General features: G+C 39.9%; 1 pseudogene; it reads right to left on the bottom strand.

The window, feature by feature from the left end:
* Positions 1-15,242: 15,242 nt before the first annotated feature.
* On the bottom strand, positions 15,243-20,531 carry LOC135262571 (uncharacterized; annotated as a pseudogene).
* Positions 20,532-24,866: the final 4,335 nt, after the last annotated feature.

The raw sequence follows: 24,866 nt of genomic DNA on the forward strand, positions 1-24,866 counted from the left end.
GTTCAGCCAGCATCTCCAGACAATATACACTCAATACACAATTACACAATAGCTTCCATGCGAATATCTTATATTAGAATTATTGAAAGCAATAAAACATTGATATATCTCGACTTTAGCTTCCTATGTTCAAGAAACCTGCCTTCTTTCACCTTTCGCTTTAAATGGTTCTCTCGTTTGTTCCGTTCTTTTCCCGTCATCAAACTCAAGTTTGTTTAGGTCACGTGACTTCTGTTTGTAGTGTAGAGGTTACGTGATTTCCGATCCTTCCATTTGTTCATTGGGTCCTTCACATGGAGGTCACGTGCTTCCAGTCCCCTGCTTGGAGGTCCTCCTGGTGGAGGTTCCCCATTCTGCTGCAGCCAGTCCCTTCTCCCATGTGTGGTACTTCATATCCTTGCCACACTTCCTTTTGTTGAAGTCAAAGATACAAGAAGATATGCCACTCAGATGGCCAAACATACAGCGTTCCACCAAAAATAGGGGTGACATAGCTCAGATAAGAGCGGTTGTCTGGCAGTAGGAGTGTTGCCGGTTCGATCGCCCGCCCTGGGTGTGTCAACGTGTCCCTGAGCAAGACACCTAACCCCTAATTGCTCCCAATGAGCTGATTGGTACCTTGCATGGCAGCCTTTCACCGTTGGAGTGTGTGTGAATGGGTGAATGAGAGGCGCTATAGAAATGCAGTCCATTTACCATTTACCAAAGATATTAAGAAGAAGTATCTTTGGTGGCACATCTTCTCTCTTGGTATCTTTGATGGAGCTTCCTGTTTTGTGCACATGCAGAAAATGCGATTTTCTGTACGCTGACAGAAATCCATCGCAGTTGTCTCTGGTGGTTGGGTGTTATTTTTATTTAATTTTTTTAATTTAACCATTATTTGACCAGGAAAACCCTGTTGAGATTGAAATCTCTTTTGCAAGGGGGACCTGACATGAAACACAAAGTTACCCAACAAGACTTACACCTAACAAAATGTACGAACATCAAATGTGAAATGAGACAGAGGTGTAACAATAATTAAAAGTAAAAAATAGGTTAAAAGAAAATGCCTGTAATGTAATGTAATTTACAAATGTTATGCTTCATAAATATATATGCATTATTACCAGTTCCTCATAACACAGTACAAAATGAAATGATATTTCAACAAAAAACATTTTTGTAGAACATTCATGTAGAAAAATGGAAAGATGCTAAATCTAGGCCTACCATATCAAACTGCCAATAAGTTTTAATGACCATATTTTGTTCTGAAGGTAAGATGAAAAAACATTAAGCAGATGCTCTTACTCAGAGCAACTTACACAACTTTTACATAGCATTTACATTGCATACCTTTATACAGCTAGATATACAGTATACTGAAGCAATGCAGGTTAACTACCTTACGCAAGGGTACAACAGCCCAGGAATCAAAGACCACTTCCTTACCCATTGTACTACACTCTAGTAAATCTAAAAAGGAACATGCATAAAAATAGGCATGGATTCAGTTATTTTTCCATTACTGTGAACTGCTAATAAATTAAAGTGTCATATTTTAAATGGATTACAGTAATTGTTTTTAATGGTTTATTGTGTACACGACAGACGTACTAACTGAAAGTCAGTCGATGATGTTTGTATGTCAGTATATGATCTATAGGCCTCGCTAACATTATGCTTAATGGTGCATTTAGCTGGTCCTCGTCAACTCATAAAGCAATTTGGATGTAGAGGAAGGGCGTAATAGGCTACAAGTACTTTCCTGGCGCAAATGTTTTCAGCTGAGCTGCTTCATTATATTCATGCTGTTGTTATTTCTGAGTTTATCATGTTATTTCAATTATTTCCCACTGCTACACGAGATATTGATTAATTTAATAAATAAATGTTTTTTCATTTAAAAAATCTATGATTTTTGCCTTTTTACCCAATATTTTCCCTGGCAAATATGCCCTGCATGAACCCAACATATTTCCTTTCTTCTCACTGGCCCCCTCATGTCTTTTTCATTGAAAAGGGCATTAGAATTAACTTATTTTTTAAAAATAGCAAAAGAAATGCTTGTCAGCTCTCAGTAATGTGTCACTTATTGGGTGATGCCAGAGTCCTTATCCGCTCTTTGTAAACCCCTCAAGCCCTTGTCCACGTTTGACCTGTCCCTGGAAATACGCCATTAAAGTCTGAGTCCATAATCCATGAGGATCTGTTTGGAACTGGGCCAGTGTCACTAACTAGTAAGCTTTCTGTGCACTAAGGTCTCAGTTTACCACATTGCTCTCCTGTCATTTGTATATCTTTGTATACTGGACCATGATAGGTTTGGCATACTTGTGACACACATCACAATTTTTGCTTGTACTTGGACGTTTCCAACTCAGATTTCAAGGAAGTATGAAGTATGGAGTCTGTCTATAGTGGAAGAATGTGAACAAGGTGCTCTGGGGACAAAAATCTATCTGTATAGTGAAAGTCATGCTTTTAAGAGGCGTTAACCATAAGAAAAACATGTTTTTGAGTGGAGTTGGTCTTTAAAATGCAATTCCAGTAAATTCCTGTGTTGTACCTGAATGATAAGGGTGCATTTAATAAACAAAAATGTTTTCGAAATTGATGGTGTGAAATTACTGAAGCTACGATTTTCACTATCCTATCTGAACAAAAGTTGGCAGCAGCGCTATTTTCCTCTTCTTTTTCATTTTTCTTTTTCTTCCCTTACTTTTATTCTTAGTTAAAATCTACTTACTTGGAAACTATCATAAGTTCTCACCAATATTCACAAATATTTCATCTTGAGCAAGGGAAGGCATGAGACAAAAACCCATTTCCTCCCCGTAAGTCACATTGTTGGACAACATTAGTAAACCTTTCATAAAAATGTTTGGTATGGATGTCGAACTCCAGTTTACACAACATTGCCGGTTCAATGACTTTACTGCTGCTTTACTGAGGGGGTTGTCATTTTTAGCAGGTTTGTTTGAACAAAGAAAGACTGGCAGAGATACAAAAGTATAAGCTGATGTTGCATTTGTCAGGATAGTCACCCATCAGCAGGAAAATCTAATGTATTATTCCTAATAAATATGTGCTAATTGGAAATAATTCTGTATAATGACAGTAAGTACAAGAATAAAAACAAGATTTAAATGAAACATTTGTACCGTCCACAATTGCAGATGGATAGAAAACTATTATTATTCCCACTACTAAGTCATTTACTTATAATTATTTTATTTTTGTTAACAAGAACCATGAGAACTTTCTCCGTCCTTTGATTGGATTTATGTTCCACAGAATTACATTTTTATTGAGATACTGAGATCCAGGGATGTTAGGTTGCTCTTCCAATGTAAACTTAATTCTCTTTGTACTAATGCCCACATTCTACTATAACTAGTGGAAATGCCTATATTGCCAGTGAATTTTCAGCTGTGATTTCAGTCTGCAGGCATGCATCCATCCCATCATGCAATGACTCTTTGCACTAGCTGTGCATGAAGTGTACTCATTGGATGAAAATACTGCACATCTCAGCCAACATACTGCAGAGTGAAAAGAATGAAAGGAGTGGCAAATTGGACTGTGGTCAAAATGGAAAAAAACAAATTTCAGAAACAAATTTAAGAACAAAAGAAGCAGAGTGAAAAGTATCAGATTGCAGAGTGAAAAGAAGCAAGCAGACTGTGATTTGGAGGAGGATGCATGCTGTCTGTGCTTGAATTGAAAAACAAAACTGCACATAAATTGGTTAAAAATAGTGAGTTCTAGTAGGGCTTATTCAGGTAAGCTTTGCATTCATTGCTTTCTTAAATCATTTTAATGTTTTGAATCCTAAGGGCAATACAAAAGCCAGCAATCAACATCAACTACCAAATCCATTAACTACAGGACAATTCTGTTGGAGACTTACTTTTTAGAAAATGTAGTGAAATACTTTGCTAAATACTAATATGCTCTTTCTACAAGGTCATTACTCCACAGGAAGTTAAGGGGTAGGAGTTGACAGGTTCTTTAAACTTTGAGAAAAGATAAATTAAGATGTACAGTTCAAATATGCTGTTTAGCCTTGTGAAATATCACCAAAGTCTCAAATATTATATTCACCTCTTAGATATGTGGCACAATTTAATCAAGTTAATCAAATTCAGATATGCTAGAATGACACCCTTGTTAATTTGACAGTTACACTTTAGTGCAATAAGCATTGTCTTGTTAAAAAATTGTTTTTGATAGAGCTTGTGTACAATTAAAATTGCTTTATAAATAACGAGTTGCCTGGTACAAGAAAAGTTAGTGTCATCTTCAGTTTGGAGTATGAGGAAATGTCTGAACTGAGGATGAGGATAAGGCTGCTGAATGGACATCAACGTGATAAGAGAGGAGATAAGTTGATGTCTTTATTTTAAATGTCATGATGTAGTGAATGTGAGGCTTCATGAACCCCATAATGGATATAGCTAATCTGCAATGTCAAGCAACAATTCATAGAGATGGATGGATGTACTTTGCTCTCCATTGCAAAAAACAGATTAGTTTTAATCATTGAGTTAATGCCATAAAATTGAATTACATCTGAGTGCTTAGTGCATACTAAGTCTTGACTTGGTCTCACTTACAAAAGAGGTTTTAAATCTCAATGCAATGCCCTGCTAAAATAGAATTATAATAATGGACAATACATGGTAATTTAATGAATTTGGGTTTAACAAACTTCACTCTGCCTGCAGCAATATGTATGTTAACAGAGATGGAAAAAAAACGTGATAGCTTAAAATAGCTGCTGTTGTACCCTTGAGCAAAATACTTAACCTGCATTGCTTTAGTATATGCCCAGCTGTATAAATGGATGCAATGTAAAATGCTGTGTAAAAAATGTTGTGTAAGTCACTCTGGATAAGAGCATCTGCTAAATGCCTGTAATGTAATGTTGGGGGAAATGACAATATGACCTTACACGGGGCACCACTTATGTTGGGATTATACGTATATTTTCATCAAGATAAAATAGCCTCCTTTTGCTCCACTACTGCCTTTTTTGGTAAACAAACACATTAGTGGACATTCTAGCTTTAACACCATTCATCAAAGTTTTCTATCATTAAAAACATTAACAATTGTTTGGGGAAAAAGTTACAGCAGTGGTACTCGCTCAATGCTGGTTTAGGATACAGACCATTGTAATGAATATCTGTTTTTGGAAAACAACATTAACTTTTTTGGTTGAGCATTTTTATTTAATTTAGGGTTATGACCAGCAGGGGGCATATTATCACTAATAATGGTGCTTGTTAAAACCTAAACAGACCTCTTTTTGTTCAGAGATTAGGCACTCATCAGACATAATTAAGTAAACAGGTGATATTACTCATTTTGATGGATTTTACAGCCTTCCAAAGACTTTCAGGATTAGAATAAAAGCTTGTAATTAGGTCAGATAATAATTTGATTTGGCTTTCCTGACAGCAGATGTATGCTACTGTGCCAAAGCCCTACGCCACCTTGAAAATTCTTATTAAAGTCATTTACCTGAGAAGTAAGTGTTTAGCCAATTAGTTAAAACACTTTAAGTAAACACTAAGATACAAAGAAAAGTAGCTTATAAGTGTTTCTTTCAGGAACCACACACAGTTTATATCTGCAATACCTGGAAATAGTCATGCAGAAAATAAGGGACATGAACGCTTTCAACTGTGCATTACAGATGCTCCACAATGATCACACCAACAAGTGACCTGGATTGTAACCTATTATACACTTCATAACAGCCAGAATTAACTTTATGACTGCTTTTGTGACAGTTTATATGCTGATTTAGCAATGTGACAGACTTGAAATGGCTTACTGACAGTATGAAAAGACTAGGACTGAAGATGGGACTGATATGACTGCAAACTGCTCAAGGCTCCATGACTGGAAACAAATCACAGGCAGTTGAATATTATAAATGAATGAATATTACGAATAAATGAATAAATGAATATTATTATATATTACAATAATAATAATATATCTGGTATAAGGCTTAGTTGAGGTGCTGGTGCTGGATAATTATAGACTTAAAAAAGGCTATGCAGTTTATGCAGGACAGACATTTTCATTCATTAGGCCTATTTTGTATTTTATGCACATATAGGCTACAGCACGTTGTATTAAAATGTATTAATGTGGTTCAACAGTTTTAATTACGCCCTGGTCCAAGATCATACAAATGGTCTGATGGCTCCTTGTTAATAGCAGCAGACTTATCATTATTTGACAATAAAATCATGGGTCTGGCTATCAATCCGTTAACTTCAAGTTAACTTATTAACTTTAAGTTTGTTAACTTGCTGTAAATGGCCGCTGCCATTATAGATTACGAACATCTGTGATTAAAATAAAAATAAGCCAAGAATAGCTGCAGGAACCTTTTTTGTATATGTTTCATAAAAGAACTATAAAGCCTAGTTATGAGCGTTGAGATGACATGTAAGCCACTTTGCATCCGCTGTCTAGTAATTTACACAGGTGTGTCTAACTGGTTGAGACGCCAAGCAGATATTGTTTTTCGCTTTGGTATTTCTTTTGGTTTGAACTAAAGTTGCTTTATTGAATGTTTTGAAATCCATGTTAGCCTTTAAATGCATGCATCAAGTCTTATTTTTTCGATAGCTTATATGCACCTGTACAGTTGCATGCACTTCCACTCATTCATATTAGTGAGAACCCGTAAGACAGAAACTATACTGTAGATTAAGAGTGTTGAAAATAAGTCCATTGTGAAGCGTCTCCAAGCTTGAAAGCCTTGACAATAGCCATCAAATCCATATGCTATACCAATCATAATTAACTACACAAATACAAAATAAGTTTAAATTGCACTTTAATTAATTCATCCATGTCTTTTGGGTCTGAGAGAGAGAGAGTAGTAATAATAATAATAATAGTAAACTTGTGTTCAAAGTGTAATGTTCTATGCAAGGACCCAAACGCAGACGAGGGAAATCCAAAAAACGTTGTCTTTATTCAGTCCAAAGTTCAAAGCCAGGTTATCAGAGATAGGACGGTACAAAATCGAGTTTCCAAAAGAATAGTGGTAAATGGGCAAAAAATCAAAAACCAGGAGATCAGATAGGCGAAGGTACAAAGGAACAGGAAAAAGAGAAGTCAAAACAAAGCGAAGGTCAAACCAGAAAACAATCAAACAAAAGGGGCAGGCAAACTCGAAGTCGTACGGAAAAGGCATCTCAGGAATCTCGATAAACAAAGGTTTACAAAACATCGGCACAGTGAATACGATCAACGTTCTGACAGGGAGCTGGTGGAAAAGACTGACATTTATACACTGGGGAAGGTAACAATCAAGGAGGGGTTACGTGAGTGAGGGCGGAGTAACAAACAACATCCAGGTGAAGAACATTAGGATAACTAATTAAATGACAGGGGACTGACAAAACGCGGACTGGAATCACATAGACAACAATAACAGACGGCCTGGGTTTAGCAGGTAAAACACGTGCAGAGAGAGAGAGGTGCAGTTAGAGCAAGAGACAGGTGCAGGCAATTGCAGAACTCAGCGTTAGGGCAGACTAGAAAGAAAAGGGGCGGAGCTACAGCGCAGCATGGAATAGGGGAGAATGGTTAATGTATTAGTATAGTGATTTATCAAAAACCCAAAACTAGTGTTTGTTAATCCATTAGTAATATTAACATGTTAGTATATTAATGAGGTTAGTACTTTACAATCTATAAGTTAGTAAGGATTAGTAGAAATTAGTAAAACTAGATATAAGCAGGAAGTAAGAAAAACGAGACTGGAAAGAAGGGGGGAAACCACAAAAACCCGGAACCACCCGAATAGTGAAATCACGCAAATACAGGGGAGTGAAGCAGCTCAGGGAACACAGACACAGAGACGGCACTGGGGAGACAAGTGACCGGGAGAACGAGAACACTGGGACGGAGGATGTGAAAAACAATAAACCCACAGAAACACAAAACAAACACTAACAGCAAACAGATACCAATACAGACTACAACACAAAGACCATTTTACCCAATACATTGACCTGTCTGGAACAACTTCACCATCCTATTTCTGAGTGCTGTGAAAGCTACAAGAAGGTTATCTTCACCTTTTGATTCATTGCACTTAAATGAGTGAAACAACTGATACCTAGGTACACACATTGTCATATGCACTGATTAATCAAAAAACATCCATAACAACCGTAAATCGCTACAAAGTTATACTGATGCAAACTTTAATTCTCTACAAAATGTAATTGAAATTTGATTATGAAGTGGAGCAAACTGCTGCAGGCAGCATGATAGAGTTCTATCAGAAGGCCCCCCTCCTATACACTCATTCAGTGCCTCCATTGGAACTTCTCATAGCCTATTTGGCTGTTTGTCATCAAATTTTCATCTATTGCTAAGTCTGTTCTTCAAGGAGACTAGAAAGAGGACATGTCACTTGCTACAACGTAGTCTGTCTTATAGATGATGCACAATGTGTATTCGTGTAATCGAACGAGTGTGCTTGCTTCGTTTCACTGACGTGTCCGCAGTCAGCTAGGTTTTTTTAGCCTATACATTCTGTGGGTTTGCCAGCAATCAATTAACTCATTTTGAATAAAGTAGAAGCTAAATTAACTATCATGTTATATATTACATTACATTACATTATAGGCATTTAGCAGACGCTCTTATCCAGAGCGACGTACAACAAGTGCATAGGTTCATGATGTAGAGGTGCAAAAGAAACACTAGAGTGAAGTAAGGATCGTAGTGCCAGAAGTGACCACAGCGATCAGAACTCCAACCCAGTAGAGTAAGCTTGTTCAGCAAGCAAGAATCCTACCAAGTACAAACTAGCACTGGAATCACATCTAATCACACCTAATCAGACAAAAACAATCCTGCCAGATACACTAACATAATCATATTATCCTAACTAGGTACAGTGAGCTGAACTATAGGCTAGGGAGGGGTGGGGAGAGGTGCAGCCTGAAGAGATGAGTCTTCAGTCTGCGTTTGAAGGTGGTGTGATTCTCTGCTGTTCTGACCGTCACGGGGAGGTCATTCCACCAGCGAGGGGCCAGGACAGACAGCAGACGGGAGCGGGAAGTACAGACGCGAAGAGGGGGAGGTGCCAAGCGTCCAGAGGTGGCAGAACGGAGAGGTCTGGCTGGTGTGTAGGGTCTGATGATCCTCTGAATGTACCCTGGTGCTGACCCCTTAGCTGCCTGGTATGCAAGCACCAAGGTCTTAAATTTGATGCGAGCCATAACAGGCAGCCAGTGGAGGTCAGTGAACAGGGGGGTGACATGGGAATGTCTGGGGAGGTTGTAGACCAGACGCGCTGCAGCATTCTGGATGAGCTGCAGGGGTCTGATGGCGGATACTGGCAGACCAGCCAGTAGTGAGTTGCAGTAGTCCAGGCGGGACAGGACCATCGCTTGAACCAGGAGCTGGGTTGCGTAGGTGGTGAGGAAGGGGCGGATTCTCCGGATGTTGTACAGGAAGAACCTGCACGTTCGACTCACCGCCGTGATGTTCTGGGAGAGGGACAGTCTGTTGTCCATCACCACTCCAAGGTTTTTTGCGGTGGGTGATGATGACACCACAGTGTCCCCTAGGGAAATAGAAAAGTCGAGAAGGTTAGAGGATGGAGCAGGGATGAAGATCATCTCCGTCTTACCTGGGTTCAGCTTAAGATGGTGGTTATCCATCCAGCTCTGGATGTCCCTCAGGCAAGCAGAGATGCGAGCAGAGACCTGAGTGTCAGAGGGCGGGAAGGAGAGAAAGAGTTGGGTGTCATCGGCATAACAATGATAGGACAACCCATGGGCAGAGATTACAGGACCAAGAGATTGGGTGTACAGGGAGAATAGGAGGGGACCAAGGACAGAGCCCTGGGGAACTCCTGTGGCAAGGGGGCGAGGTGCTGATACTGCACCAGCCCAGGCGACTTGGAAGGAGCGACCGGAGAGGTAGGACTCAATCCAGTCTAGTGTTGTGCCACAGATCCCCATAGCTGCCAGGGAGGACAGGAGGATGGGGTGGTTGACGGTGTCAACGGCAGCAGAAAGGTCTAGGAGGATCAGGACAGATGAATGGGAGGCTGCTTGTGCGGCGTGAAGCGACTCATTGACCGAGAGGAGTGCAGTCTCTGTCGAGTGGCCAGGTCTGAAGCCAGACTGGTAGGGGTCTAGGAGGTTGTTCAGGGAGAGAAAAGAGGAGAGTTGATTAGAAGCAGCTCGTTCAATTGTTTTGGATAGGAAAGGGAGAAGGGAGACAGGACGATAGTTCTGGATGACAGAGGGATCCAGAGTGGGCTTTTTCACAGAGTGGACGTGAAGGAGCTGCGGATGTCTGCAATTTTCTCATCGAAGAAAACTGCAAAGTCATCTGCAGCGAGGGAGGACTGAGGTGGGGAAGGAGTGCTGAGGAGAGAGGAGAAAATGGAGAACAACTTATATATGTGATATATGGTCAATTTGACTTATTATAAATCACTTTGAACAATTGTGTTTGCTAAATTACATAATGTAATGTAATGCATATAGGTCAGATATTCCATTTAGGTGACACAGTTGGGTCATTCTGAGCATGAAAACCAATGGCCATATTCTTTACATTCAAAATCAATAGTTTGGCTTAGTTTATTATTGAGGAAAGAAACACAAGACTAAAATGGTGTCTTTCTTGAGGATAACACATTTAACTATTAAACATGTATTTCCAGTGTGGTCTTTGAAATCGCACACCACAGGAAAAAAGTGTTCAAGTATTTTAATATTCATACTGTTTTTTTTCAAGGTGTAGTTATTACTGAAGCTGCAATTATTATTATTGCTGTTGTGGTTGTTGTTATCTGTATCAGAAGTTGTGTTTTTGTGACATGGTCATGTTCAGTGGAATGCAAATACTGTTCGGGCCAGACTAGCTGCTATGGGTGTTCGAGTGCAGAGAAGGGTTAGTGAGAGAGAGTTTGATTCGAGTGAATCCAGCTGGAGCCGCACACAGACCATTGTTTCACCGACTGCATCGGAGAACCTACAGTGTTGCAGGTCCCAACTTGCTGTGGCACATAGATGGGAACCACAAGCTGATCAGGTATATGAGGATGATAAATTAATTCCAGTGAGACTTAACACTCAGCTAACTGGATAATTTACAGGGCTCTACAGTGCAAGCATTTCACTCACTTTTGCGAGTAAAAAATCCTGCATGTAAAATTTTTTTTGGCACACCGGTGTGAGTGACCGAGGGATCCGATTAACTATGATGACATCAGAATAAACAAGCACAGATCCTGCACAGGTGCGTGTTGTTAGGACACAATTAATATTCAGTTTTTAGTTTAGTTTCCCAGTCTATTGAACTGTAAACAGGTTTTATAAATTGAGGTGTCTAATGTCCTTGGTTATGTCACTTGTAATTATGAGTAGATAATAATAATAATAATAATATCAATAAGCTTTATTTATATAGCACCTTTCATACATAAAATGTAGCTCAAAGTGCTTTGCATTCAGCATCAAAGCAATTACAAAGAATTGAAAAGATAAAAATACAAAATTTAAAAAATAAAATAAAATGCAGACAAAGAAATCAGTAAAAACAAAAATAAAAACATATAATTTTAAAAAATAAAAATAATAAAAACAGTGCTAAAAACAGTGCTGCTAGATATAAGCTAGATTAAAAAGGTGTTTTCAGTTGCCGCTTAAAAATGTCCACAGAGCTAGCCTTTCTGATATGAATTGGCAGGGTGTTCCATAGTTTATGGGCATAATGGTTAAAAGTGGCATCCCCAATTTTCTTTAGTGAACTATTGGAAACCATTAATAAACCAGCTACAGATGACCTTAGGGCTCGTGAAGGGACATAAAACAGTAGGGAATCTGAAATGCAAGAGTGTGCTAAACCATTAAGAGCTTTGTATACAAGTAAAAGGATTTTAAAATCAATTCTAAAAGATACAGGGAGCCAGTGCAGTGTAGCTAAAACAGGAGTAATATGCTCTCTCTTCCTTGTTTTTGTTAAAAGTCTAGCGACAGAGTTCTGAATTAGTTGTAATCTTTCAATTGACTTTTTTGGAAGACCAGTGAAAAGAGCATTACAATAGTCCAACCTACTTGAAATAAATGCATGGACTAACTTCTCAGAATCCTGTCTTGATAGAAATTGCCGTACCTTGGCAATGTTTCTTAGATGGAAGAAAGCAGTCTGTCACCTTGTTGATGCAAGGTTTAAAACTTAGATCAGAGTCTAGAATTACACCCAGGCTTGTTACTTCTGTTTTAACCTGGGGAGCCAAATTTCCTGACCTATTAAAGAGTGCATCCCTTTTGGCTTTGGGGCCAACTAAAAGTGTTTCTGTTTTGTCTTCGTTTAATTTTAAGAAATTATTGCTCATCCATTGATTCACTGCAGACAGACAGGTAGTCAGGGAGAATACTGCATTTGGATCATTTGGCTCAACTGCAATGTGTAATTGTGTGTCATCAGCATAGCTGTGGAAAATAACATTGTGCTGTCTGATGACATGACCTAAGGGAAGCATATATAATGAAAAAAGAAGGAGACCAAGGCAGCTCCCTTGTGCAACACCAAAAGATATGTCACATTTTTCTGACACGTGATCTCCAAGATTAATATAAAATTGTCTCCCTGTAATATATGTTCGGAACCAGTTAAGAGCGCATTTGGAGAGACCAACCCAGTTTTCAAGACGATTGATTAGGATATTGTGGTCAATCGTGTCAAAAGCTGCACTCAAATATAAAAATAAGAACTGAAACCTTGTTAGCATCAGCACTAAGTCTAAGATCATTCACTATTTTAGTTAGAACGGTCTCTGTACTGTGATTCGATTTAAAACCTGACTGGAACTTCTCTAGAGTACTGTTCTCATTTAGAAAGATGTTAAGTTGATTAAAGACTACCTTTTCAAATAGCTTGCTCATGAATGATAGGTTGGATATAGGTCTGTAGTTACTTAAGACACTTGGATCTAAATTTGATTTCAATAGGGGTTTCACAGCCGGCAGTTTTGAAAGCTTTGGGAAAGATTCCAGTCTCCAGAGATGTGTTAATTATCTTTAGAGCAGGTGTGGAGACACTCTTAAAAACATTTTTAAAGAATGCAGTGGGAACAGGGTCAAGATGACATGTTGAAGGTTTACTCTGTGCTACTATCCTACAGAGCTCTGGCTCAGAAAAGCTTCTCATCATGGCTGGCTTGTTACAGGGCAGATCATTTAAGTTACTAGTGTTTCTAACAATACCAGCGCTAATGGTTATTTTATTATTTTAAAAATGTGCCAATTCCTCACACTTTGAGGCAGAAGCTTGGTTAAGAAGATCAGAGGCTGGCATGGGCTTTAGTAATCGATCAATAGTTGAAAACAGTACCCTAGAGTAGCTGCCATTCTCTGCAATGACCCTGGAAAAGTGGGCTCTTCTTTCAGTGCGTATGCCATTAAAGGTAGTAATGCATTCATTAAGAATGCTCCGATGAACCTCCAGTCTGGTTGTTCTCCATTTTCTTTCGGCTCTTCTACATAATCGCTTAAGCTCACGGATCGTGCCATTTATCCATGGTGCTGGCATGTAACGGGTAGGGAGGACCCAAACGCAGAGGGGAGAAAAAAAGAAAAAAAAAAAAAACACTCAAAGGGAAAATTAACAAAGACTTTACTTACACGACAGGGGACAAAAAACAGGAAACCAAAAGGCCACGCAGGGCACTTCCAAAAAACACAAAACGGAAAACTCAAAATTCAAAACACACACAGAGCAGAACACGGACAGGACAGAAACAGTCAGAAACACACAAGCAGGTCACAACACAGGCAGGCAGAAACACACATGAAATGCATTCAGAAACACACAAACACAGACAAGCAGATACATATATGTCAGAAACAAACACAAGAAACCAGCACCCGAGTCAAGGGGACAAAGAACTTAAATAGACAAGACACAGGTAAACTCAATACATAATCAAGCGAGAGGGAAGGGATAACGAGAGGCAGGGGGGGGACGATGATTAAATAACGAGACCGGTGAGAACAATGATAGAATAATTAAAACCAATAATACAATTAACACAGGGAGGGAGAACAAACTGAAACACAAAACAGAAGTGCCGCCATCTGGCGGGCCAACAAGGAAAGAAGAGACAGAAACACAGAACCATGACAGGTGCCGATTTATTACAAAGCTTCTTTTTAACCTTAACTGGACCGACTTCATTCAACGTGTTACCTAACTTGCTATTAAAGGCATCAACCATCTAATTTATTGAGCAGTTATCAGTACAGACATCCAAGGATTTTGCAAGCTCAGAAAACTTACGTTCTAATGTACCATCTAAATATCGCTTTTGAATTGTGATTTCTTTTTTGTTACTGGAAATGTTTAACAGAATATCAAAGTACACACAGTAATTATCAGAAACAGTAATGTCAGACACTGAAACACTGTCGCTGCTTATCCCTCGCAATACTACCAAGTCAAGTATATTACCATGCTGATGGGTGGCTTCACTGACATGTTGAATTAATTCTAAGCTGTATAATAGATTCATAAATACCATAGCCTTGGAGTCAGCACTATTATTAATATGAATATTCATGTCTCCATTTAAAATGATTCTGTCATAACTAGTGAGCACAATGGACATAAGCTCAGAAAACTCAGGAAGAAATACTGAGGATTGTTTAGGCGGCCTGTATAATGTTAAAATAAGCACGACTGGGTCAGCTTTAAGCACAATGGCAAGATATTCAAAAGATGAAAATGTACCCAAATCAATCTCAGTGCAGCTAAACTGATTAAAGAAAATAGCAGCTATTCCACCCCCTCTTTTACCCTGCATTACTGACTGAAAAAAGTCATAGTTCGGGGGATGTTTCTGTGTGTCTGTTTCGTATTATAATAGTGATGCATTGACATTACGGTACATAGAAAATTGCACTTTGACTGCGCCCCTACATTTTTGGCAGGTGTAAGCATAGAACCCTGAATTTAATCCTGAATATATTTAATCATATATATATACATGCGTGTGTGTGTATATATATACATATACACACATTTTAAACACACACAAAAAACTGAAAATACATAAACAACAATAAGACAATACAACAGTAAAATACAATGAGGGAAGCAAAATGGCGGGAAGAGAAACTGGGTGAGGGTGCGTGGAAGTGTGTGTGTGGGGGGGGGGGCGGGTAGCCTAGGAGATATGAGGGGGATTAATGATAAGCAATAATGAATAGATGAGTTTTGAGATGGGAAGTGAAAAGGGGGAGTGAGTCTGAGTCTCTGATGGATGGGGGAAGTGAGTTCTATAGCCTGGGTGCAATATGGGAAAAGGCCCTGTCACCAAAACTGCGAAGGTTGGATGATGGAAGGACGTTTGCAGTGGAGGACCTGAGGGAATGGGGAGGCTGGTAGGGATGGAGGAGTTCAGAGAGGTAGCGTGGGGCAAGATTGTGTAGTGCTTTGAACGTTAACAGGAGGATTTTGTAGTCGATCCGTTGTTTTATTGGGAGCCAGTGAAGGTCACGGAGAATGGGGGTGATGTGATTCCAGGACTTGATATTGGTGAGGAGATGTGCAGCAGAGTTTTGGACCATTTGCAGTTTATGGAGGGATTTGGAGCTGATGCCAGACTGAAGAGCGTTACAGTAATCAAGCCGACTGTGAATGAATGAATGGATGAGTGTTTCAGCAATTGGGCGTGGGAGGCAGGGACGGAGCTTGGCAATATTACGTAGATGGAAAAATTATGTCTTTACTATACTGACTTCTTTATTGTCGCTGTTTAGTTTGAGGAAGTTGTGTTTCATCCAGGTTTTGATTGCAGAGTGGCAGGCATCAATGTGGGAAAATGGTGGGTTGCAGAGGAATTTGGTGCTGTTGTAGATTTGGGTATCGTCGGCGTAGCACTGAAAGTCCAGGTTGAAGAGGCGGATGATTTCTCCAAGTGGTCGAATGTAGATGATGAAGAGGAGAGGGCCAAGGACGGAACCTTGAGGAACCCTGTGTGGTGGTGGCTATGTCAGAGTTATGGCCTGAGAGGGTGATGAAGTGTTTCCGGTGAGAGAGATATGATTTGAACCAGTCCAGTGCAGTACCCTCAACACCCAGGTGCAGCAACCTTTCCAGTAAGATGTTATGGTTCACTGTATCAAAGGCTGCACTTAGATAAAGTAGGATTAGGATGTTGAGGGCGAAATAACAGCTTTTTGTTTCATTTTTAGGTGGAGAATAGTGATCAATGGTGGAATCTGTGGCTTCAGCAGAGTGGTTGTGTTTTTGCAGGCTTCAGACAACAATAGAAGTAGCACAGTGTTTGACCAGTTTGTTCAAGCCACTGCTAGGTATGGGACCACATAAGTAAGGTGTGAGCATGGAGGAGAAAACAATAGTGTTTACTTGTTCATGAACATTTACCATGGATCAGAAAGACAAAGTGCCATCCGGGGCAGAAGTGTCCATAACCAGCGGATAGAGAGGCTTTGGTGAGATCTTTGGCGGGGTATGACTAATGTGTACCAACTGCTTTTCTCCTTCCTTGAAAATGATGGAATCATTGCCTGTACCAATGAGCTACACATGTGGGCATTATGTTTACCTACCACAGATAAACCGGGACCTGGATGTTTTCAGGGAACAATCGAACAACCATGGCTTGCGCACTGTTGGCCACCACACACCATGTCAGATATTTGTTCAATGATGTCTTCAGAGGCAAACACAACCACTCACTGCCATGGCAGAGATTCTTGGACCCAACACTGCTCAACAAGGTGCAGCTGCTGCAATTCTGCTCTGAATTGGCAAGAAGTAGTAACGGTTCCTGCTAACCAATTCAGTCCAAGCCATGCACAGATGCAACAACTCCAGGTTGTGGACACTCTGGCAGGACCTATTGGTAGTCTGGCCATAGATACACTCCAAAGTGTAATTGACATTTTGGAACAGTAATTTCCTGTCCATTGATTCCATTGTAATTTGGACCAATTGTCGCATTTCATGTTGTGATAACTTATGTCATTGCAGCGCATTCAGGTGCGTAGGTGCCATAGACAATGCAAAACAATTCCCAAATGTTTTGCACGACAGTGGAGAGAACCTGTTTTGTACTTTTGTAACATTGTGGTCGACCACAAGTGGAAATCTTCACTGGACAGTCACTTTTCTACCGCAAAGCATAAGAAACTGTCTGCAGTGAATAATCAACATAGGCAAATCACTGTGACCGAAGTGGCTGCATCAAGGCCCATGGCGACACTGAACTGTAGTTTCGTACATGAGTTGTAAACACCCCTATAGGTGTAAGAGATTGCACTTTGTTTTTCATTTAACCTGCACTATGCCTTTGGTTTGCATTCAGTTAGTCAGAAGAATACAAGTTGATGCGTTGTTCAGACAGCAAAGATGGACATAATCTACCCCAAACGTCAAAATGGGCACTTTGGAAATAAAACTATATTTTTATGTTAATGGATTTATTTTAATGCCATTATTGACTGATTTTATTTGGTGCTAAAGTTGAGGTGAAATTTATTTAGTAAAGGCTTACAAATGGAACTCAAATACAGTATTTATTTATTTATATTTGAAACCTGGTAAGATATTTATATCACATTTGGGGAAAAAAATTAGGTCATGGGTAGATTGAGTGATGGGTCATTTTTTAACATTTTTACTATTTACTAATGGTTATGAAATAAAAAAAAACCTTTCTCATGTGCGATGTAAAGAAAATGCTGGGGCTTTAATTAAAACAAATTTAGAATTGTGTTTGAATGTTGAATGTTTTGTGTCATTCAACATATTGAAATTATTTGTTAGACTATGGGATTTCATCTTAAATTATGTTAACAGGATTTCCCGCCCCAAGCACCTAGTTAAAATCTTGGCATTCTTGTCAACCTGTCTGTCATTATTTTGCCATTTCATCAGGATTAAGAATATAGTCTAGTATGCGCCCTGCTGGTCATAGCCCTAAATTAAATAAAAATGCTCAACAAAAAAAGTTCATGTTGTTTTCCAAAGACAGATATTCATTACAATGGTCTGTATCCTAAACCAGTACTGAGCGAGTACCACTGCTGTAACTTTTTCCCCACACAATTGTTAATGTTTTTAATGATAGAAAACTAAAGTTTGATGAATGGTGTTAAAGCTAGAATGTCCACTATTGTGTTTGTTTACCAAAAAAGGCAGTAGTGGAGCAAAAGGAGGCTATTTTATCTTGATGAAAATAATTAAAGTCATAAAACTGCAATCCAAATACTTTATTTTTATAGGCTACACAAAAAAGGAAGAAAATGACAAAGAAATAAGAGGATCCTTAGCATGTTAAATAATGGTAGGCAACCCCTAGGCTTACAGAAATGGTTTAACCCTAGTGCTCAGCAGCCAATGGGAACTTATGACTGGACGGGCCAAATGGCTCAGGATTATGTGAAGTTGATGTCTGAGATCACACGTTGTTGGTACATTGTTAACGTGTTGTCAACGCGTGAAAAATCCTGTATTTTTGAACTGCTTGGCTTTCCATAGGGGGAAGGGCAAACGGCGGGTTGGTCGCGTTTGTGTGAGGTACGTCTATATGTGTACAGTGTAACCGGCGTGACTAAATAACTTAGCTCAGCTACGAAGGAGTATTGCTCCGGGCAAGGACGTGCACAAGGCCGGGCTAAAGTTGCACAAGCAACAGCCCATTTGCCCTCTTTGGCTGAGCTGCCCCTCTGGAGGAAAAAAAAATAAAAATTGTTTTATTTTTGCTGTTGTGGCTGCATAAATACCAGTAGCCCATAATTGCTAAAGTCAGACCAAATTAAATCGCCATATCATCCAAACTTTTATTACTTATTGATAAAAAAAAAAACCTGACGCAAAGCGATGCCCTATGCCCTCATGTGACACTGTAGCATCCAAACTTGGTATTGTTGACATTGTGTGAGGGCTTCGGGTGAGTCTTTTGAAGTATAGGAAATGATTAACCATGAATGGTGTAACCAATGGGATTCCCTGTGAATAAAAATCCACATATTCTTCCGAACAATGCGCAGCTTGTCACGTTTGCATCACGTCGCGCAATATTACCTTATATTATGCTATCACATGAACCAATCTTAGCTAGCTAGCTAGCTGGCTGGCTAACATATAGTAGGGTGACCAGACGTCCCAGTTTTCCAGGGACAGCCCCTGTTTTTGGTGGCCTGTCCCCAGCTGTAGCTGTCCCCGGAAATGTCCCCATTTTTAACTGTGGGTTAGAAACAGACTGCAAAGTGAAATAATATTTTATGTGGCAAGAAAGACCGGGCCTACCGGTTGCTCGCTATAGCAGCTTCATATGACTCTTCTTCTACTAACTACTTGCTCACGGTAGTTTTAGAGAAAACTGCTGTGGAAAACTTGGCCAGAAGCTAGCAAGTGTCAAGTGAATCCACAACATCACCACAAACGTCTTCTCTGTCTTGTACATATAGATAATTAAATACACTGTATTGAACCATTGTAGTTTGACCATTTTCTTTATTGTGTGTTCTATGGTTTACCATAGCTTCACTCACCATGGTACTGTAAACTATGATTTTCTGACACGGTTTACAAAGATACTCAGTTAGTACCCAATTTTATCAGTCGGCCTGCACCATAGTTTATTACAGTACACAGTTACCATGGTCAAAATACATGAAACCGGAATTGTCCCCGTTTTATTTCATAGATAATAACATTGGATATTTTAATGATATTGTAGCGTCCGGGGGCTGTTCCCGCAGGATTGGCCGGCAGCTCCCAGCATGCACTGTGCACTGGACACTTTATCTAGTTCGTGTGGGACTGTTAATGTGTAAATGTTGTAAATAGTGTAATTATTGTTGTGTAAAAATGTGTTTGTGTTGTCTGAATTGTGTTTTACTGTCATTGGTTAAGTTTATTGTGTGTCTCCCTGGGTGAAACCGAGGAGCTGTTTGAGGGGCTTCTCCGCTCCGCTGCCCTTTTTTTCAGGTTAGAGCAACAGCCCCTCAAAATGTCTGTGCACGTCCCTGGCTCCAGCTAGTGCCTGAAAGTGAAGCGTAACTTTCAGATCCTAAGGTTGCAATATGTGCAACCAAGCTAGTTATTTGGCTATATGAGTGAGGTGTTGTTAAAGTTGGGAAGTTGGTCATGGAGAAAGAGAGAGCGAAAGACCACGTGTGGTTGTGTTCCATCAGTTATATCGCCAGAGCAAATGATTTTAAAAGACGAAATGGAAACACACAATATAACATTAAACCCAGTACAGATTAAGCTAAACTGCTATCGCCTGGAAAGTTTGCTCAGTCTTACTGTCCGTCCATTTGCTCAGATAGCGGCCTCCGGTGGTCGCTGTGGGGTCTTGGAGAGAACAGTCTAGGCGTTGTGAAATTGTGGAGGTTTCCAGATGTGAGGCGTGCATGGCTTGTTCCGTAGCAGGCAATGTTGTTATCCCCCTGGTCGGTCGTCGGAAAGGAAAGGATCTTCTTCCTGGAGCTCGTCATGGTTAGTCGGCAGGCTTGTCTCGGGCATGCGCTGGTTTCCACGCGGGATGGATCAGGCTTAGTCGCCGCAGGCAAGCTAAATCGGCAGAGCCTGGTTGCTGCGTACAGCGACTTTATCTGTGTGTTTAGATAAGTCGGTGACAGCAGCGATCTTAGGCGTTCTGCAAGCCGTTGCCTGTTAGGTGCATGAGAGAAAGCAAAAGATTTATTTAATCAATATTACGTTTTATTTTTTATTCAAATGGAAACATGCAATGTGCTTTATATTTTTGTTTATGTATGTAAACAATGTGCAGTAATAAAATAAGAGCTTGTCACCTACTGCAATATTGGCTCATTTTCATTATTTACCGGGAAACATATACTACGGGCAACGACAACCTTTCAATATGATTTGCTGTACTGTATTGTTGTAAGTCCTGCTATCCTGAACTTGGGTACTAGGTACATAATCTAAGTAGTACAAGGTGGAAATTATTCAAGATACCATTGTCTAGTGCTGATAAATGTACCCCATCACTTAAATTGTGCTTTTGTCTGTGTGTTTTTTTAAATCATGAAATACACACTAATAAATGACAAATCCACTGAAAAACAAAAGTTTGTATCCTTAGAAAAGCAGCGAGTAGTAGCCTACAATTAAAAGGGAACTGCGAAGCGGTAGCCACTGATGTGATAGTCGGTCTATCACAGCACGAAGACAAATTTTCATGCTTACTGAGCGCACTGAACTACGAGTTAGCCAAGAAATAATAAATAAATCTCAAAATGCAAAAATGACATAAAGTCTTGATAAATTAGGCATATGTATTATTTTATATTCATACAATCCTTATCTTTGTAAATTACATTTATCATCTTCATCACCACTTCACCTTAATCATCAAGCACCATAGCATCATTTGAAACATAATTTAAGCAAATTAAATATATCTGTTCTCGTTTTTCAAATTTATGTTGGTCTATTTATTTTTCATATGTGATTAGCCATCAGCACCATCAGCATGCAAAGACAGAAATACCACAACTAATAACATTTTTAATGATATTAGGCTATTAGTAGCAATATCAGAATGAGAATGTGGTCAAAATAATATGGTGTAATTAGCATAATAGAATCTTAATTTATGAGCCACATATTCCAGCTTTATTACTAATCATTTATTTATTTGTCACAAGTCATCATCATGAACAGTGGGCACAAGAAACTTATGGCAGATAACATAATTATTAGCCATACTCATACGTCAAAATAACTGAAGAATGAAAACAATCAATTTGTTAACAATAAAACATTTTTAATGATTATTTTTTAAGCAAAACCTTTAAAAAACATTGACATTAATTGTTGACATTGATGATAACGGATTTCACCATCCATAGTTAAAAGAACGAAAACAACATTTTGTGCGTGACGTAGTGCACTTTAAAGCACTCACAAACCACAAAGTGCCTCGTTCCTCCCCAGTGCACCTCTCTACAGTAATTTAACGCCGGCCATCAGGGAGATAATGTCTCATGCAGCCAAATGGATAAACATTTTAGCAGGCTCAACAGATGGCAAAGAGCCTCGTCTGCCAGAGGGCGAGATTTCATCATTACAAATTTTCCCTGCATACAACCTCTACTGGTGTAAAGGTCTCTAGAGTCATGATGGTGAGTGCTTGGATTGTTGATCAAACCGATTAGTTTATGATTGGTCAATTTCCTTTTCATATGTACAGAATGAGATTAAAATAGTATATGATGCAATGACATCTGTCTATATCTGTGGTTCATAAACTGTGTGTTAGGACCGGCTGGTGGGTCATTAAGGGGACTGAGGTGGATCAAAGGAAGTGGAAAAAAATGAATGGCAGTCTAGTTAAATATTATACTTGTTGCACTGCACTAGTCCATGTACACATTCAGATGTTAGAAAACATTTTGATAATTTTTGGGGAAATGCATTCACACATTATATGGTTCTTGAACTGAAAGTTTAGGAACTTCAGGTCTACTTGCTTACACTGCAGCCAACAGGACAGCCTCTGTGCACTTACAGGACATGATTCAAGTCTATACGCCTGCTCGACCACTCCGCTCTGCAGCAGCAGGGCGCCTTGCACCCCCTCCCATACGAGTAAAGGGATCACGGAGCTTCTCCATCCTAGCTCCCCAGTGGTGGAACAAACTCTCTGTTCCTCTTCGAACCTCTCCCTCACTACACATCTTCCGCCGCGGTCTGAAGACGCATCTCTTCAGACTATACCTGGAATAACTGCCACCACTCTGGGAATCATTTCACTTAAAACCCCCCCTTTCATGGCACCCATGTTACATGTACCCCCATTCCAGCACTTTTTGTCATTTGTATTTTCGTCCTAATATTGTAGCCTGTTCTTCCCCCTAGTTTGACTTGGCATAAGTTAGGTCAGAATAATGTTCACTGTGTGAACTGAACTGTGTTCCTGGCTATAAATAGCTGTACGAAATGAGTATTGTACTGGATCGAACCTGTGTTTTGTAGTTGTTCCAATGACCATGATATGCACTTTCGTACGTCGCTTTGGATAAATGTGTCTGCTAAATAAATAAATGTAAATGTATATAACCCCTGGCAATGTTTAGAACAAAACAATGATTAAATAAAAAAGTAAACATCCTGGTTCAATCCTATGTCTGATAATATTATTGAACATACAGACACAATCAAAATGCACTACATTTCCAAAAGCGTGTGGCCACTCCTAATTAGTGGTTTCAGGTATTTCAGCCACACCCATTGCTAACAGGTGCATAAAATCAAGCATACAACCATGTATTCTCCATTGACAAACATTGACAGTAGAATGGGTTGTACTGAAGAGCTCAATGACTTTCAAGGTGGCACTGTCATAGGATGCCACCTTTCCTGCTAGAACTGACACAGTCAACTGTATGTGCAGTTACTGTAAAGTGGCAATGTACAGGAGCAACAACAACTCAGCTATGAAGCAGTAGGCCACACAAGCTTGGGACTGCCGAGTGCTGAAGTGCATAGCACATAAAAATCATCTGTCATTGGTTGCAACACTCACTACAGAGTCCCAAACTACTGCTGGAAACAATATCCGCACAAAAACTGTTCGTCGAGAGCTTCATGAAATGGGTTTCCATTGCCGGGCAGCCGTACACAAGCCTAAGATAACCCTGTGTAATGCCAAGCTTCGGCTAGAGTGGTATAAAGTGCACCACCATTGGATTCTGGAGCAGTGGAAATGTGTTATCTGCAGTGATGAGTCATGCTTCACTATCTGGAAGTCTGATGGACTGTGGAGGGGTGGTATGGTTAGGGTGCCATCTGCTGGCGGAGAGGGAGCAGTTTAGCTGGCCTGCTTCCACAGCTGTTGGCAATTACGATGATTGGTAATTGTTTATATGCTCTGCCTGCAGTGAGACTGGGGCCCTGGAATGGGAGACGCATGTGAGAGCGACGTGGTGTTAAATCCCCTTTCCTACCATGTGTGTTTTGTTTTGTTTGTTTGTGTAACCTGCACATAATAAAAACCTGAGTGCACTGCAGAACTGCGGATTGCGTGGTCTGTGGGGAGAAGGACTACAGAACACGTTACATGGATGAATCTGGGTTTGGCGGAATGCATAGTGCCAACTGTACTGGGTCGAATAGTGGCAACTTTAAAGTTTGGTGGTTGAGGAATAATGGTATGGTGCTGTTTTTCATAGTTTGGGCTAGGCCCCTTAGTTCCAATGAAGGGAAATCTTAATGCTACAGCATACAAAGACATTCTAGAGAATTGTGTGCTTCTAACTTTGTGGCAACAGTTTGGGGTAAGCCCTTTCCAGTTTCAGCATGACAAAGCCCCTGTGCACAAAGCAAGGTCCATAAAGAAATGCTTTGCTTGAGTTTGGTGTGGAAGAACTTCACTGCCCTGACCTATATCCCATCAAACACCTTTGGGATGAATTGGAATGCCGAGTGCAAGCCAGGCCTTACACCCAACATCAGTGCCCAACCTCACTAATGCTCTTGTGGCTGAATGGAATCGAATGACCGCAGCCATGTTCCAAAATCTACTAGAAAGCCTTTCAAGAAGAGTGGGGGCTGTTACAGCAGCAAAGGGGGATCCAACTCCATATTAATGCCCATGGTTTTGGAATGACATATTCAACAAGTACATATGGATGTGATGTTCAGGTGTCCACATACCTTTGGAAATGTAGTGCATCTCACAATTTATCTTTATGGAGACTGCACTCTGGGAGCGACTAAGGTCCTGCCCTCAAAAGTGGGCATCATCCATGTATCTGACAGATGTGCTGAAAAGTAAATGCTAGTCAAATAAAGCATGCAGA

This window comes from Anguilla rostrata, chromosome 9 (assembly GCF_018555375.3).
Source record: "Anguilla rostrata isolate EN2019 chromosome 9, ASM1855537v3, whole genome shotgun sequence".
NCBI classification, from domain to species: Eukaryota; Metazoa; Chordata; class Actinopteri; order Anguilliformes; family Anguillidae; genus Anguilla; species Anguilla rostrata.